The following is a 6,225-nucleotide window of genomic DNA, read 5'->3' as shown; positions in this document are numbered from 1 at the left end:
CAAAGTATTAATAATAAAATAATAAGACCGATGTAGTTATGATTTTTCCCAAATTTTACATTAAATATCTGATCTAGAAGAGTGGTCACTATAGTGCGTGAAGTGGGCACTCTCTTTCGAGAGGTACTGTCACAACTAATACTCGCACTTCCTAGCTAAAATCTCATATGTCTATCTTTACCGTTTTGTTAGTGATGATCCCTATCTTTAGTGAATTCTCTCGGGTTTCTATGGAATGTGTAGAGACAAATGCTCTAAGTGTTTTTAATGCACTACTTAGCTTGCCTCTGCTCCATGTAAGTGGAGTTCATCTCTATAAGAAAATGGCTTACTGTAGCGGTTTTGAATAATAAATGTTGCCATATGTCATGCTATTATAACAGTTTTGAAAATAAACGTCGTTGTATGCCATGCTATGGTGACGATTTTGAATAATAAATGTCGCCATATCAAAATTTCATTCTACAGTGACGATATTGAAAAACAAACATCACCGTACATCATGCTAAGGTGACGGTTTTGAAAGATAAATAACGTTGTATATATATCATTATATGTCATTCTATGGTGATCGTTTTGAAAAATAAAAGTGATCATATATATATATATATATATATATATATATATATGTTACGGTGACGGTTTTTCATAATAAACGTCATTATATGTCATGTTTAGATGACGGTTTTTGAAAAATATATGTCACCGTATATATTGCTAAGATGACGGTTTTAAACAATGAACGTCACCGTATGCAATCTTACGGTGACGATTTTGAAGAATAAACATGACCATATGTAATGTTATGGCGATGGTTTTCAATAAAAGACGTCATCATATGTAATGTTATGGTGATGGTTTTGAAAATTAAATGTTACTAAGTGTCATTCCGTGATGATGGTTTTGAAAAATAAGTGTTGCTATATGTCTTGTGATGGTAACAGTTTTAGAAAAAAAGAATATATTTTTATACACTTGAGATGATGGTTTTCAGCCTATGATAACGGTTTTCGATGTGATTAACATTTTTTAAACGTAACAAAAAATGTGTCAAAAACGGCGGCAGAATAGGTGACGGTTTTTATGTCCACATAAATCGTTATCGTATACCTCTGATAACAATTTTTAACCGGACCATTTTTGTACTAGTGTTTTTATCGGTGTGTGCATCAGGTCCTCATGGGGATGGTATTAATGACACTTGAGCAAAATGAGTGCTAGTTAGAGACTCATGAGAGACTTAGTTGCCGTTTACCAAACGCTTACCCGGGTAAGCGCTTACTAAGTCACTTTACTTTACCGGATGAATATGACAAAGACTAAAAATCTTACCCGGTAAGAGCGAAGACAAAAAATCAAAAGTTTTACCTAGTAAGTGAGGACGAGGACTCTTACCATGGTTAGCGCTTACCAGGATAAATTGTTGCATACGATGCGTTTAAGTGAATAAAATCTTACCCGGTAAGTAAGCGATAGTGTTGAATTTTACCAGTAAATGCTTACCGGGTAAATGTTTAGGTAAACGACCCCTTAAATCTTTAGACCCTTTTTTTTATCATTAGAGATAGCGGCTTTCAGTGAGAGTTATAGCAATGTTTCTAATTTGGTCCTCTCATAAAGTTAGATTATGAGTTGTTGACCTTGACCTTATTGCATTTTCTATATGTAAGTATGAAGAAGTCTTTACTAGGTTAAGTTGTATTGATTTTAGTGTTTTATTAAAAAAATAATTTAAAAACGACAAGTAGATCGATAGCAATAATCAATAGCATTGGACATCGGTAATCAAATAAAAAACCAAGAGAGACAACAAGTAATAAAATATCACGAATGACCATTTAACTTCCTTTTGATTTTCATCTCCAATGTAATTAGTTAATATATTTTAGGCCTTTGTTATCTACTAAATTATTTTTGACCTTTATTATATAATAATACTGTGGGTCTTTTATGTATTAATCTTTTTGGACTATTACTATATACTAAAAAAATTGGACCCCTGTTATTTTTGGACCTTGGAGACACGTCCATCCCAAAGACGACCCTACGTTTGAAGCTCCTACGCCTCACTTTTAGACCGACAACCACAACAATGAAGGTTCTTGATTTTTGGAACCTTATGATACAAAGAGGAAGTGATGAAGACACAGTCAATTTTTTTGCATCTGTTTAACTATGTTGCAGTTGCCGGTTATATGGTATGGAGGGTGTTTCAACCACTTCTGTTAATACAATCTTAGTGGATATGTTTGCGGGTTTAGTTTGTGATTAATAAAAAACTTCAAAACTTTCACCTTTCTTCCAATTTTTGAAATTTAAGTAACAATTGTGAAACTTTTAGCAAATTTCAAACAATCTTTTTTAATATAAACAATTATTTTTTTGTTATTTTAATTCAAATAATTACTTTTCTATTTGATACGGAAAAGGTGTGTTATGTATTTTAATCAAAACTAGTTGTGCATTCGTATAATGTGAAACATTTAATTTAAATTTGGTTTTAAAATGTATTTTATTTTAATTTCTTTAGAATTTTTATAGTTAATAAATTTATAAACTATTTATATTTTATTATATAAGGGCTTAAAGTATTTGTACAAGCAATTAAAACATTTGTGGGTTTTTAATAAATTTCCTCATTTATCTTTCTTAAAAGAGAAATTAACCAAAATAACTATTTTATATATTTTTCAGAGATTTTGAAGAAAATAACCATGCAAATCGCCCTTGGGAGGTGATTTTAACCAGAAGGTACGGAGGGGTCCTACATTTATCTGATTTGTTGGACAAAAATCATATATTATATCTAATATAGACCAAATCGTCCCACCTATCCCAAATCGCTCCCCTGGGGCGATTTTGACCCTATTTTTGTCTTCTAATAAGAACAACCTATGACGCAACAATTTTACAATTCAGGGGTGTTTTTCAAGGCACGGGAGGCAATTTTCATGTATGGGAGATGATTTTCATGATATATAAATGCTGTAGTTTTCTCTATAAAATCAAACACTTCTATTCTCACAACCCTTAAACACAATCTACCATCACAATTCTTAACATAAATATGAAATCACGTCAAAGTGATAATGGTTCCGTGTATGTTCAAAGTGGCAGTTCATTCCAAACGATAAATGGTGCCATAGAGTATATGCCGTTAGGAGCCCTCAAACATATATTACCTTTGCCTTCGCCAATAACACATTCTGGTTTGGTTAAATGTGTTACGAAAAAGTTAAGTTTACGTAGTCCTTTTAGGTTATTTTATAAAAATAATTCCAGGTGTGAGTTATTTGAGTTAGGCGATGACAACGATGTGGTGATGTTCCAAAACGTTGTTCAAAGCAGTTCTTTCTAAAACAATAATTAGAGCTTTAAAAGAGTATTTTTAGAAATTACTCACCTTCTGAATTTAGAAAGATTGGACAGAACTTCTCAAATTCTCTCAAATTCTCAAATGAGGCAAGAAGCTTTGCCTGATAACTCACCCCTTATATTTATACTTTCCATATTTGGAAAGTTGGCTGCTTTCCCCTCCCCCACATGCATGCATATAAAAGTTCATGCATATACATACACATGCATGTTTATATCATACACACACATATATATATATATATATATATATACATAACATATATATATATATATATATTATGCATATATTCTCATGCATAAAATACACATACTCACACATTAAATTCATGTAAACATGTACTCATGTAATCAATTAATTCACATAATAAATACCTTGGGTAATAACCAGGACCCGGTTATTACATTCTGGTTTGGTTAAACGTGTTGCGAAAAAGTTAAGTTTACGTAGTCCTTTTAGGTTATTTTTATAAAAATAATTCTAGTTATGAGTTATTTGAGTTAGGCAACAACAACGATGTGGTGATGTTCCATAACGTTGTTCGTAAGAATTTATCGTAAATGTTGATACTCTTTGATGTCGATGATGGTGGTTATGGTGGAAATCTATCAAGTGTCGTAATCCATCAACCAAGTATGTTTTTCCTCGGTGGTAGTGGTGCAAACCCATACGGTCCTTCTTGTATCAATCAAACAGGTATTTTTTACCCCGGTGGCAGTGGTGGAAATCCATACGGTTCTACCGGAATCAATCAATAAGGTTATTTCTTCCCTGGTGGCAGTGGTGGAAATCCATACGATTCTACTGGAATCAATCAATAAGGTTATATCTTCCCTGGTGGTAGTGGAGGAAATCCATATTTTCAGCCGAAATAAATCAACCACATAGTTTCTTTCCCGGTGGTAGTAGCGCTCATACCTACAATGTTATTGGAATCAATCAACATGGTGTTATCATAGTCAATGAACCTGATAATCAATCGACTGATAATTTTGAAACAATAAATCCTGTTGATCATGATTGTTATTTGGTTCAAGATTTAAACCAATCTCCGAGACAGTCTCCGAACCAATTCCTAATCCAGTCTCCGGACTAGTCTCTGAAATAGTTAAAAACATTGTGGGAGGTATATATGGATGAAGACGTTTCTGTTGTAGCATAAATTTTGAATATACTCGAAGATGATAACTCAGATGATGAAGAAATCCATCCGGTAAGGAATCGTTTTTCAGGTATGCCTAACCAACACCTTACCCAGTCCCTGTTATCAAACCTAGACAGGGAAACATTCCTACCAGCTTACATCACATGTAAAAGTTCTACAAGCCTTTGACTAAAAGGAAGAACTGAAGCTCACATTGGGATTAAAATGTATTTATGAAAACTTCTAGATAAAGGTTAAAAAATCATCCAAACGCCGTTACGAGGCGGTGTGTCACTCCTCTTCGGTCTGTGATTGGCGTTTAATGGCGGTTTCTATGGATGGTACTAGTATGTTTCAGGTTCGAAAATTACATGACGAACACACTTGTTTAAGGTCCCAAGTCCACCCAATCACCGTAATACAAATAAAAAGGTTTTGGATCATACTCTGGCAGCGAGTTTGAAGGATTGTAGGAGAGTATACCGTGGAAAAGAAATCATGGAAGATAGATCCTATACAAAGGTATGTACTATACAAAGCTTATGCACTCACATTGTGCATAAATTTGTTTATTTTTCTAAGTCCATAAGATAGAGCCTCTACATGTATTGTGAAGATCCTCTTGCTCTAATTTTGTCTACTTTCCAAGTCCATGAGATAGAGCCTCTTGGTCAAATTCTGTCGATATCACTAAGTCTATCATACAGAGTCTCTGTATCTACTATATAGAGCCTCTGTGCCTTGAACTATAGCTCGAACATATCTTATCATCTTTGATCCAAGCATAGTTTAAGGGGGAGGAACACAGATAGCTTCATTCAAGGGGGAGATTTGGACCTCCAAGAATACACAGCCTTTGTATGTACTATACAAAGCTTCTGCCTCATCAAATCACTTTATGAAGGCGTAGACTCTGAATAGTCCAACCATGAGCCTTTGTATTTGCTCTAAAGGTATGTTTCTATTTCATATCTTCAACACCCTACTCTGGTCTCTTCCTGTGATTTTTTAGAAAACACAAGTTTCTTATACAGAGCCTCTATATGTACTATACAAAGCTTCTGTCCCAAGAAACTTGGTCTAAGCAGCTTGGACTTATTGAAAACTTAAGTTTCTCGTACAGAGCCTCTGTATGTACTATACAGAGCTTCTGTCCCAACAAACATGGTCTCAATGTCCTGTGGTTTTCTTGAAAACTCAAGTTCCTAATACAGAGCGTCTGNCCAACAAACATGGTCTCAATGTCCTGTGGTTTTCTTGAAAACTCAAGTTCCTAATACAGAGCGTCTGTATGTACTATACAGAGCTTCTGTCCCAAGAAACTTGATGTCTCGTTCTCTATATGAACCAAAGTGTGGGAATTCTTTTTCTTCTAAGTGTTACATTCAACACAGAGGTATTTTCATTCTTATCAAAAACTCTGGTTGAAAAACACTTGTTCTTCTTTCTCGTATAAAATGTTCTTAATAAAACTAGAAGCGTACTCGTGCAATGCAGCGAGATAAATCTCCATTTTAATGTTTAGTTTTTATCATGTCTCTATCGATAAAATACGATTTTATGTGATTTTGAGAAAGTGATAATGTTTTTATTTTTGAATTAAATATAAATTTGAAGATAGTATAAAAAATTTAAAAAAAATAAAATCGATATTAGTATTAAATTAACTATTTAATACGTTTTTTTATGCAACTTATTTAATTTA

The sequence above is a fragment of the Cynara cardunculus genome, assembly GCF_001531365.2.
Source record: "Cynara cardunculus var. scolymus isolate 2C chromosome LG 2, CcrdV1, whole genome shotgun sequence".
In the NCBI taxonomy this organism is placed as follows: Eukaryota; Viridiplantae; Streptophyta; class Magnoliopsida; order Asterales; family Asteraceae; genus Cynara; species Cynara cardunculus.
The sequence above is the reverse complement of the archived record's forward strand: the minus strand, read 5'-3'. Positions refer to the sequence as shown.